This window comes from Onychostoma macrolepis, chromosome 03 (genome assembly GCF_012432095.1).
Source record: "Onychostoma macrolepis isolate SWU-2019 chromosome 03, ASM1243209v1, whole genome shotgun sequence".
Taxonomy (NCBI): Eukaryota; Metazoa; Chordata; class Actinopteri; order Cypriniformes; family Cyprinidae; genus Onychostoma; species Onychostoma macrolepis.
In genome coordinates this window covers 42,295,711-42,308,683 of record NC_081157.1, presented here as the reverse complement: position 1 = coordinate 42,308,683, position 12,973 = coordinate 42,295,711, and positions in this window count along the sequence as shown.

Below are 12,973 nucleotides of genomic sequence, written 5' to 3'. Positions count from 1 at the left end.
GCTGGGAACTAGAAAACTCAATAATTTTAAATTCAGCTTACTGCAACAACATTTTGAGTTTACAGAACTTATTTCAATTAAGTCCAATGAACTTTCATTATTATTTGAGTGAAATTAACTCATTTCATTTAATTCATTTCACAGTTCGGTTTTACAGTGCACTTAAATATGTAAGGATTTTCCGGACTATTTTCAAAAGCAATTGCAAATTGTATTTTCAATTGCGTTGTCCACATGTGGGCGCATAAATTGGGACATAATCCAAATGCAATTGCAAATCTTGCATTACCGTTTACATTTTCACTTTCGCGAACGCACAATGACTGACACATTTCAAATGAAAAAGCAAAGTCCATTTGCAACTGTATTTCCCATGTCTTACGAATTATGAGCCTGTCATATTTAAATAGCAAAATTAATTACCACATTTGCTTTTTCACTTTCGTCGCGCATGCAACCTGCCAAAACTCAAATGAAATCGCAATTCCTTTTGCATTTGAATTTCCGATGTCTACACGGAAAACTGTCAATCATTGTGAGGGGGCGGGACTATACTAGGGGGCGTGTTTGTATTGGGAGGTGACGTCACTCACAGACGACAGTGCTGAATGCTTTGATTAATGGAGGTAATCGGTGAAGGCTCCGTTAAAGGCAGCTGTCAATCAGTTCGTGTCTGTGTGAAAGAACAGACAACCTTCTTGGCACAGTACATAATTCTGTCTTTTTTACCCCAAATGCAGCGATTATCCCCTGCTAACAGCATCTCTCAGTGCTTCTCTCACTCCGATTGACGCAAATGAGTAAACAGACACTTATATGGTTTCCTACAAATGTAGAAAATACAAAAGATTAGGCTACAACATCACTGAACTAAATTATACCCATATGCAAATCACATTTCTTATTAATATATATATTTATTAACAATAAAGATTAAAAATAAGAAAAATGCACATTACAAATATGTCCTTGTAAACGTGACCCTGGACCACAAAACCAGTCTTAAGTCCCTATATTTATAGCAATAGCCAAAAATACATTGTATGGGTCAAAATTATTGATTTTTCTTTTATGCCAAAAATCATTAGGACATTAAGTAGAGATTTTGTAAATTTCCTACTGTAAATACATCAGAACTTTGTATCTCGGCCAAATATCGTCCTATCCTAACAATACATTAATAGAAATACATCAATAGAAAGCTTATTTATTCAGCTTTCAGATGATGTATAAATCTCAATATCAAAAAATTGATCCTTATGACTGGTTTTGTGGTACAGGGTCACAAATGAGAAACTGTGATGAGTCCTGCAGCAGTAATAACGTAACAAAAACATATACAATTTCAAGCAAAATTATCATATTTATTCAAGCATTTAACATTTATAAGTTTAATTAAATGTCAGTAATGAACTGCATAAATTATAGCAATCACGAATTATAGCGATCCTCTTTCCCAAACGCGTACAGTAAGATTTAGTTGATACAGTATTAACTCCCCATCAGTAGTTCTATATAGTATACTGCCACCTGCTGGCGCAGTTGTGCAACTTAGAGAACAAGTTTTGTTATGTTGAGTTCGTGAAAAAAATAAACTAGAAAACAACTTTTGTTATGTCGAGATCACGAGAAAACAAGAAGGGGGGAAAAATGCATGGCCGCTTAGAACTTCCGTAGTAATAGAGCACATCACCTCAAGATATTTTACCGTTTGCACTCCGATTGAGGCACATAAACAAACAGACAGTGCAAATCTGCACGTATTTACCTATTTGCCACCTATATCTTATTCCCATCTTATAATAGAGCACCTGCCTCAAGATCTCTCAGTTTGTTTACACTCCAATTTATGCATGTAACAAAACAGAAAATGCTGCTACTCCTGCTCTGCCTGCCCTAGATGAGTCTTCACACCAACCATCTAGGCGCAGCTGTCACAGAACATGCCACAGCCAAAGTGAAATAATATTAAAAATCATGTGTATCAATCGCAGTGTCGGGTGGCTGTACACAGTGAGAGATCTTGAGAGCTGCGCGACGCTTTGGTGCCACGGGACTAGTGCTCCATAACGGATTAAAACTGTTAAAATATGAAATAATACAATGTATTTTTGGCTATTGCTATAAATATACCCCAGCGACTTAAGACTGGTTTTGTGGTCCAGGGTCACATTTACAACGACGTATTTGTAATGTGCATCTTTCTTATTTTAATTATTAACTTTTCAAATTGAGCCTGTTTGTAATACCTGTTTTTTGTTTGTTTGTTTTTTTTAAAGAATGAGCGCTTTCACGAAGTTCTTGAAAAACTTTTGACAGCTTAAAGCTTAATTAATATGGACTACTCATATTATGTAAGGGAAATTAAACAGCAGTGTTATTTAGCCAGGCAACCATGACCTGTGGAGGTGGGACCATGAGTGGATCAAATTCAAATGGGAGCAACACAGTTTTACATCGCCACAAGAGAGTCAGTGGGCACTATGAGATCATATCAACCTAAGAGAACTTGTTCCTGGATCCATTTTACAATTCATGATTACAAATGGGAAATCAAGGCCACATTCTAACACAGAAAATGAAATAATCATCTGTTCTCAGGCATCTTGCTTGCTTTGAATCCGGTTAGCACAACCCTCAGCACATTTAACTCAATTAGCAAATGTTACTGCTCTCCTATAGACATCTTGTAATTTATTAAAATTTTAAATTGTCAGGCAAGCACTCTGTTAGCAGCAGTGAAGATGTTTAAAAAGTGCTTAGAAACTTTTGGTTGCCAGAAATACTAAATAATGTCTTTATTTGTGAATACCATTTATGGATTATTCGTTTAACGAGTGCTCTGAGTAAGATTCCAGCTATTCAGAAGAGTTGATTATGCTGTCAGAGAACCATGACACTTCAGGGTTGATTGAAATTTCTGTCCATAAACTGTGAAGATAATTCCTTTATATTTGTTTCATTTTTTAAGGTGTCCTTCTGTTATTTAATTAGTCAAAAATAAAAATGATAGTTTTAATCTGGAAGTCAAGGCCAATTAGCATTTGTAGATGGAACTCGTTTTCAACAATTTATTAAAAAATTAAATCATGAGAGCATTGGTAGCGCTGTATATTTTTGATTTACCAAAAATAATCGGATCATAATAGTCATTTGTTTGGGAATCAGGCTGTACAGGGGCCTGTACCATGAAGCCAGTTTAGCTGGCTAGCCAGGTAAGTTTCAGTTTAGTTTGCGCCAACTCTGGGTTTTAGGTACCATGAAAGTGGTTTGGCTTTTAGCAGTGTTCATCGCAATAGTAACTTACGCTCCACAGCTAACCTGCTCCGGGCAGGTTATGTTCTGGTTTAGAGATCTCAAATCGAAATTTGACCAATCAGCTTCAAGCAAAGTGACGCAATAAAGCCACTCCTCCAGTTTCTCTTACTCCAAATTAAAGGATGCTACATAATAAAACACTTTTAAAAGATAAAATCATCAGATTTTTTAGAGATGATTATTTTTTATAATTATTTTATATTATTTATAGAATTATTATACCCTTAATTCATTACACAAGCCAGCTTAATTTAATAGTAATTATTAAGCTTTTATTTAAAATCAATGTAAACATATAGATAATATGCAATATAAATAAGTTTTAGGATCAATAGCTTTAAGCATGACTACATATGAGCTTCAATTTTTAAGTATTTTTATACCTATAAACATTATCAACTCTATAAACTAACTTTACAACTTTTACTTGCACTTATATGGTAAGATTTTTTCTTTAAGTTTTCCTCATTCATGGATGGATCGTTTCATGATCGTGCTGTGTAAATGTGTTTAAATTCTTCATATTGTTCAATCTTTTAATCTTCGCACTGACTCTCTCACAAGAAGTGAATCACAGTTTTAAGGCATGTGATTGGCTGCTCGTTACTGATGTCACACTTTCATGTGCACGTGCTCCATTAACTCAGGATAAAGCCTGAGTTGACAGAGAAAGTTGATGATCAGCTTCATGGTACCAACAAAGCCAGACTGGAGTGGTTTGGTTTTGTCAACTCAAAACTAATCCTGTAACCCTGAGTTTGTTTAGCCACCATCATGGTACAGGCCCCAGGTTGCTTTGTATGTTTTTGATTCGCTTAACACAGTGTTTCTCAACCCTGGTCCTGGGCGCACCCAACACTGCACATTTTGTATATCTCCCTTATCTTACACACCTATTTCAGGTCCTGGAGTTTCTTCTAACGAGCTCATGAGTTGAATCAGGTGTGTTTGATTAGGGAGACATACAAAATATGCAGTGTTGGGGGGCGCCCAGGACCAGGGGCCTGTACCACGAAGCCGGATTAGCTGTCTAGCCAGGTAAATTTCAGTTTAGTTTGCACCAATCCTGGGTTTTAGGTACCATGAAAGTGGCTTGGCCTTTAGAGGCGTTCATTGCCATAGTAACTTACACTCCACAGCTAACCTGCTCCGGGGCAGATTATGTTCTGAGTTAGAGATCGCAAACTGAAATTGGACCAATCAGATGTGAGCAAAGTGACACATGTCTGACACAAAAAAAGTCACTCCCCCAGTTTCTCTTCCTACAAATTAAAGGTTACTATGAAATACCTAAAAAAATAAATAAATAAAAAATTGTCTGGCTTTAATGATAATTGCAATTTACATATGATTTATATAATTATAATATGATTTATATGATTATTACTCCATTACACACAAGCACTTTTAGTTGAGCAATTATTATAAAGCATTTATTTTAAATGAATATTAATATATACAGATCATATGTAATATAAATAAGTGGTAGAATCAATAGATAACACTTTAAAAATGGCTAAATGTGACCTTGCATGTTTGAGTCTCTATCGCTATATATTATCAACTATATAAACTAACTTCACAAGTTTCACTTGTGACTGCACTGATAGAGCAAGATAATTTCCTTTATTTTTCCTCTTTCATGGACAAGTACTTCAGTGCAAATGCGTTTAAATTCCTCATATTCTTTAATCTCTTAACCTTTAACAAAAGAGTTTTGAATCTCGCTGGCTCTCTCGCGAGAAGTGAATCACACTTGCTCTGTGTTGTGATTGGCTGTTCGCCGCTGATGTCACACATTCATGTGCACGTGCTCCATTAACTCAGGATCAAGCCTGAGTTGACAGAGAAAGTTGATGATCAGCTTCATGGTACCAACAAAGCCAGACTGGAGTGGTTTGGTTTTGTCAACTCATCCTATAACTCTGAATTTGTTCATCTACCATCATGGTACAGGCCCCAGGGTTGAGAAACACTGGCTTAACAGAACCGCTCATAAAAGTTAATACATTTCTGGTCACGGTGTATGCTTTCAATTCTCTAAAAAGAATCAGCTCATAAGAGCTGTATGTTTGTGAATCTGTTTGCAGTGGTTGTGCTGTATGTTTTTGGTCCACTTAAAATAACTGGCTCAAATAAGTTCAAATTTCTGTTGATGCTTTATGCTTTTGATTCACTTAAAATAATCAGTTCATAAGAGTCATTTGTATCTGAATCAGTAGACTGGTCACGCATGTTTTTGCTTCACTGAAAACAGCCGGCTGATCAGTTGTTTATTTGTTAAACGGAAGCACTGTTGATGAAAAGTGGTGCAGGAAACTAGCAAGCAATATTATAGTAGTCTGTTTTACAACATTCCTTTATGGAGGTGTAAAGTGTACAATGGACTTATTTTTCCCCCCGTCTGCTGCCTTTCACATTACAGACCAGAGGTGGGTAGAGTACCCAAAAACTGTACTCAAGTAAAAGTAAAAGTAAAAGTACAGGTACTTATAGAAATATTTACTCAAGTAAAAGTAAAAGTAATAGTCTGAATAGTTACTTGAGTAAGAGTAAAAAAGTATCGGATAAAAAAACTACTCAAGTAGTTAGTTACTAGTTACTTTGGATCATATACAGATACAGCTCATGATATGAAGGACTGTGAGTTTTGTTGTGATGCCATTAGCCAGCCAGCATTGCCATTGTTATTTTACTACTACTACTACTACTACTACTACTACTACTACTAATACATTTTATTTGTAATGCACCTTTCTCAAACTCAAAGCTCTACTGCCACAGTAAATGCCTTTGAGATGAATGGAAAAATACAGATAGGGTTCTTGCCACATTATAGACATCCTTGGTTTGAACATATGGAACACCCCAAACATTCGGATGTCTAGGGAAATGAACCAATAATCTGCATCGCCTGTAGTTTTTTTTTTAACAATGTCACTGAGGACTTAAGTTTACTTATTGGGTTAATCCTGAGATAAAGCACCCATCTGGGTCTCAGAGACCCAGTTAGCCCCTTATAGCATTTTAAAAGCTGAATAAGCATCTACACACACACACACACACACACAGTATTTGCACATCCATGTAGTCGCTCACACAAGCTCCTCTTGCTAAAGTTCTTCAATTACCAGAATGTGACTATACGGTGGAGTGTTTGCAGAGGCTTCAAGAGCATCTTACTGATGTAAAAACCCACTTCCGTCATGCATAATGTTAACATCTCTGTGCCGCTGGAGGAAATCAGATTGTTACTGTGTAAATATTGTGCAAGGACCTCAAGAGCCTTGATTGTTATGTTCTGTGGCATCTTACACAACACACACACACACACACACACACACACAAAACAGTAATAAGACAGAAAATAAAACACAGCAGTCTGTAAAGGTGCTTGTGTCATCACAAGCAGGTTCTTAATGATTAAAAATGTGCAAGAACTTAGAATCTTGGGATGGCCATCTTGCTGGCTGACGTAATTACACTGCTGCTTTGACCACTGTTAGCTCAGTCTTGTGCAGACCTGCCATTGAACCTCATTACTTTCTTTAAGCAGCTGTATGAACACCAAGAGGAATTATATGCATAATACTAAAAATCACCCTGAGTGCTCTATTTTACTTCCTCATACATGTTCTGTTTTTTTTTTTTATTGTTCTTCATACAAGTTCTTGCTCATTTGGTTGTTAATTGTTCAGGCTTTGTTTTAGCAAACTCACTTATTTTCTGGCATGTGTTACGGGCACTTATCAAGTCAAGTCTATATATTTATACAGTTTGTTTCAAAGTAGTATAAACAGTAAAATAGCAGAATTAATGATGAAAACTTCATCAAATATGACACAAATTCTGCTGTAAAGCAGCTCTACAAAGACAATAGTGTCATTATTCTCATAAGTCAGTTCAGTGTTGATTCAGTTCAATAAATGTGCAAAAATGAGTTCAGTTCAGCTATATGGAGCTCTACATAAGACAATAATGTCGTTATTCAGCTTTAGTCAGTTCAAGGTTGATTCAATTCAGTTCAATAACAGTGTCAATGCTGCAAAATTCATCAAATTGGAAACAAAGATTTTTAAACAATAAAGCAGCTCTATAGAAGACAATAGCCCCGTTTCCACCGCAGGAACTTTCCCCAGGAACTAGGGACTTTGGGCCAGTACTCAGTGTGTTTCCAACGCAGGAACCAGGATCTAAATAAAGTTCCGGGTAAAAAATTTGCCCCTCAGAAAGTCTGAGATAGGTATAAACGGAGGTTGGAGCCAGCTCCAAATGGGTTGGACCTTGTTAATATGCCCTACACCAAACCCAACCCTAAACCTGCCCTCCCACTTGGAGCTGTCCCAACCTACTTGCGGCATAAGTCCCTCCCACTTGGAGATAAGTTCCTCCCACTTGGAGGTCTCCAGGCTGCAGCTATATACTTGGAAAGTCCCTGCTCGCCAGGTAGTACTTTTTCAAATGTCCGGAACTTTCGGGGGCGGGACTTGGGCGCTGAACATGCTGATTGGTTGAGTTTACGCAGCATTGTATTTCAACCACAATATTCAAATTATTATTTTTTTTTTCTTAATAAAAAAGTATTACTGTTATTGTGTTATGAAATGTAGTTTTAAAAGTATTTCAGGGGAGAATGTAGTTGTTTAAAACTGTCGGGATACATGAGCACTGAACGCCTGCTGATCGTGTGGAGCTCATGTCTCCGAAATCGGCGGCACATTTTCAAATAGCCGCTGTCTTTATAAAAATGTGCTTCGCCGATTTCGGAGACATGAGCTCCACGCAATCAGCAGGCGTTCAGTGCTCATGTATCCCGACAAGAGCAGCCTCACCTCGGCTAGTCCTTCTGACATTTGCCGCTGGCTCTGATGTCTCTGTAGTGGTTAAACATAAGGTGTAATTCGTTTTTGGTAAATCTAACAGGTAATCTTTGGTCTTTATTCTATTATTTCAATAAATTATTAATATGTAAAAATTTAAATATTTTGTTTGATAAAATATTTCGTTTCATTGTTATGTACGTTCCCTGAACTACATTTCTGCGACTATTAATATTGTAACAACTATAGGACATGGACTGACCGGAGCTAAGCTAGGCTACTAAACTGTTACTAAACTAATTGCTAGCAGGGTGCTAGTATTTACGTGTCGCGACTTTTAACTTGGCTAGCAGAAAGTGCACACCCTTTGGCCATATTGCCAAGTCCAACCCCTACACAGCAACACTTTTTTACATAACAGGGCAGTAAATGAACCAAACTAACTTGAAATTAACCACCCGAACTAACTTGAACATAAACACACATAACATTGCTAACGCAAAAACCCAACCATCTTGCTTAAATAACACATAAATCAACTCTAAACAAATACCCATAATGCACCCGGCTGCTAGCGCTGACTGGGTCATTACAATGTTTTAATGAAAAGGAAAAGAGGCAGTGGTGTTTGATATCATATTTCGTTATTGTAAATACAGTGAGGAAAATTGCAGTAGCCAAGGTGAGCTGACTGATGTTATCAAGTATGCTGCTCTTTGCAGAATTACCGGAATTCCGAAATTTGCATACTTTGTATTGAGAAACGTACGCAGACCTATATGGAATGCCAATCCTGCCATATATAAATAATATGCCAATATATAAATAAATGTACAAAGAAAAGTTTAAAAAATAATAATAATAATTATTATTTATACATTTATTTTTCCACATTTATTTATTTCCACTTTTATTCATTTTCAAATTTATGTATTTATTTCCACATTTATTTATTTCCGCATTTATTTATTTATACATTTCTTTGTCCATAGGGTAATAAGGAGGGCGTGTTTTACCTCAGGAATAGCAATCGAGCCAGAGTAGGCGAGGGGTAAGCTTTGAGGACACAGTGACACCTTGTGGTGCCCAAACGAAATACAAGAAGTGTAGCATACATGACTTGCCTGTTGATAGTGTGTGATGAATGACTTAGATGGGCAATATGGCCAAAATCCTATATCACGGGTCAGTGGCACAACTACAGACAGTGCAGCCGCAGGAAGTGACTATGTTAATATACAGATAAATATTAATAATACATTGTAATTAGTGCCGAGATTCTTCAGCAGTGAATAAATACATAAATTCGCATGTTTTGTTCGTGTGCTTTTAGTCTAGCGGTAGAACTTCTGTTACGCGTTTCTGAGATTCTGGTTTCTAATCCACCCTCATATAGATGTTTCTTTCTTTAGGTACATCCGTGCATCACCGCCAGATGTTGCAAAAAGTGATGGGATCGTGGGGACACGTCCCACCTGCAAATTACGCCTATTCAATAGGCTAGTACTTTGAGGAAATTATTACAAATATTCCACAGAATGAATAGTTTTGTTTTATTTGTTATATGTCATTTCCATATACATATGATAAATTGATAATTATTTGTTGAATTTCAGTTCATCTTTGAGACGTGTTTCAGAAAGAGTCTCTCAGGGACGGCTAAAAGCGCACCCTGTTAATTATTCATTTTATTTTTATTTTACAAAACCACAAGGTTTTGTTTAAAAGTAGACCATTTATAGTTTATAAGGATGTCTTGCACTAATCTGGGGTGCGTTTCCCAAAAGCATCCTTAGCTAACTATGGTCGTTAGTTCCATTGAACTCTATTGGTAATGACGGAACTTGCGACCATAGTTGTTTTTGGGAAACGCACCCCTGTATGGCCAAAAAATGATGGAGTAGGCTATTTTAAGTTGTTTCCGCTGTCATGAGCAAAAAAATCCATCAGAACGCGCCGGTGCACTCGTCGGCCAGAAGGTTAAAGAAAGCGTAACCTATATATTTTCAGAGGGCTATTTATGTTTAAATATTAGGCAATAATATATATATATATACATATACAGGTGCATCTCAATAAATTAGAATGTCGTGGAAAAGTTCATTTATTTCAGTAATTAAACTCAAATTGTGAAACTCGTGTATTAAATAAATTCGATGCACACAGACTGAAGTAGTTTAAGTCTTTGGTTCTTTTAATTGTGATGATTTTGGCTCACATTTAACAAAAACCCATCTCAACAAATTAGAATACTTCATAAGACCAATAAAAAAAACATTTTTAGTGAATTGTTGGCCTTCTGAAAAGTATGTTAATTTACCGTATATGTACTCAATACTTGGTAGGGGCTCCTTTTGCTTTAATTACTGCCTCATTTCGGCGTGGCATGGAGGTGATCAGTTAGTGGCACTGCTGAGGTGGTATGGAAGCCCAGGTTTCTTTGACAGTAGCCTTCAGCTCATCTGCATTGTTGGGTCTGGTGTCTCTCATCTTCCTCTTGACAATACCCCATAGATTCTCTATGGGGTTCAGGTCAGGCGAGTTTGCTGGCCAATCAAGCACAGTAACACTATGGTCATTGAACCAGCTTTTGGTACCTTTGGCAGTGTGGGCAGGTGCCAAGTCCTACTGGGAAATGAAATCAGCATCTCCATAAAGCTTGTCAGCAGAAGGAAGCATGAAGTGCTCTAAAATTTCCTGGTAGATGGCTGCGTTGACTGTGGACTTCAGAAAACACAGTGGACCAACACCAGCAGATGACATGGCAGCCCAAATCATCACTGACTGTGGAAATTTCACACTACTTCAAGCAACATGGATTCTGTGCCTCTCCACTCTTCCTCCAGACTCTGGGACCTTGATTTCCAAATGAAATGTAAAATTTACTTTCATCTGAAAAGAGGACTTTGGACCACTGAGCAGCAGTCCAGTTCTTTTTCTCCACAGCCCAGTTAAGATGCTTCTGACGTTGTCTCTGGTTCAGAAGTGGCTTGGTAGCCCTTTTCCTGAAGACGTCTGAGCGTGGTGACTCTTGATGCACTGACTCCAGCTTCAGTCCACTCCTTGTGAAGCTCTCCCAAGTGTTTGAATGAGCTTTGCTTGACTGTATTCTCAAGCTTGCGGTCATCCCTGTTGCTTGTGCACCTTTTTCTAACCAAATTCTTCCTTCCAGTCAACTTTGCATTTAATATGCTTTGATACAGCACTCTGTAAACAGCCACACCTTTCAGTAATGACCTTCTGTGACTTACCCTCTTTGTGGAGGGTGTCAATGTTCGTCTTCAGGATCATTGCCAAGTCAGCAGTCTTCCCCATTATTGTGGTTTCAAAGAACAAGAGATACCCGGAATTTATACTGTATGGATGGTCATTTATTGAAACTCAAATGTAAATATTCTAATATTTTGAAATACTGATTTTTGACTTTCATGAGCTGTAAGCTCTAATCATCAAAATTAAAAAAAAAAAAAAAACTTTTGAAATGTTTTACTTTACATACAATGAATCTAAAATATATGAAAGTTTCACTTTTTGAAATAAGTTACAAGAAAAAATGTACTTTTTCATGACATTCTAATTTATTAGAATAAATAAATTTATTTATTTATTCTAATAACACACACACATAGCTACACACTCACTCACACTCAAAGAGGAAAACACCGTGGCAGGTGTTGATTTAAAAGTATGCACATTCCTACCTTAGGCTATTTGTAAATAAAATTCATCTCCAATCCTGCTTCTATCGTTTCAGGTTTATCCATAGTTATTCGAATGCTAGAAAACAGCCGATTTTCCAAGTAAAAACCGCCAAATAACGTTTACACGTATACGTTATGATACGTAATAATCAGAGCGTGGGGAGATGGGGGATTTCCCCGGTCTATAAATCTCTGCTTCAACTGAATGAATGTTTTTTATTTTTCATATGATTTCGTCGGGTTAGTTTTGCATCAAACACAATGTAATTTTCGGCAATCGAGATCAGGCAGCAACAGCGCATTTTTCCACTTGGGCGAGCGCTTCGCGGACAGTATACCTCGCGCATGAAATCACGCGCATAGCGGCTAAACACTGAGAACGCGCTACAATCCTGAGAGTCATAGCCACAGAGCGGAGGCGCCCAAGCTGCGGAGAATCCGTTTACCCGGAAGCTTCCGTCACTGACGCAGATTTACAGAAAAATTACCATTGTTTTCAAATAAATAATTTTACATACTTATTCCCAACACTTCATTAAGCTTTAAGTCACATCTCAAATGACATGGTATCAATTTATAATCATGTTTATATTCACTAGCCCCCGTGAACTCATTCTCTCAGACGGCCTGGGTATGCGGCGCATTCGCAGCTTATATGGACGGAACACCACTGATATATATATTATTTTTATTATTATTATTTTTTTTCCATCTATGTTGATTATGAAAAGTGAACAGCATGACCAAGATAGGCTCATAAGATGCACAATATGTCGGGAGACATGGAGTGGGTCAGACATGATTTTGACCACTTCGTTGAGTTTTGTTTTGTAGAAAGCCTTTCTTTGAAGTGCATATCGTTTTGTATAAATTGTATCTTAACTTTAATCAATGTTTCATCAACCAATTGTCTGGATTTAATAAATAATTTAATGAAGAAGAAAACCTGGTCTATGGTTCCGGGAGGGCTAGCACTAACGTGCTTTCCTCGTCATGCCTAACCTTTACTTGTGCAGCGATTGGTCTGAACCGACATACCGCTAATAAGAAGAAATATGAAGTCAGGACTAGTCTGTATGGGCTTACCAGTGAAGTTTTGATGGATGACGATTGTAATGGAGGTAAAGACGATTA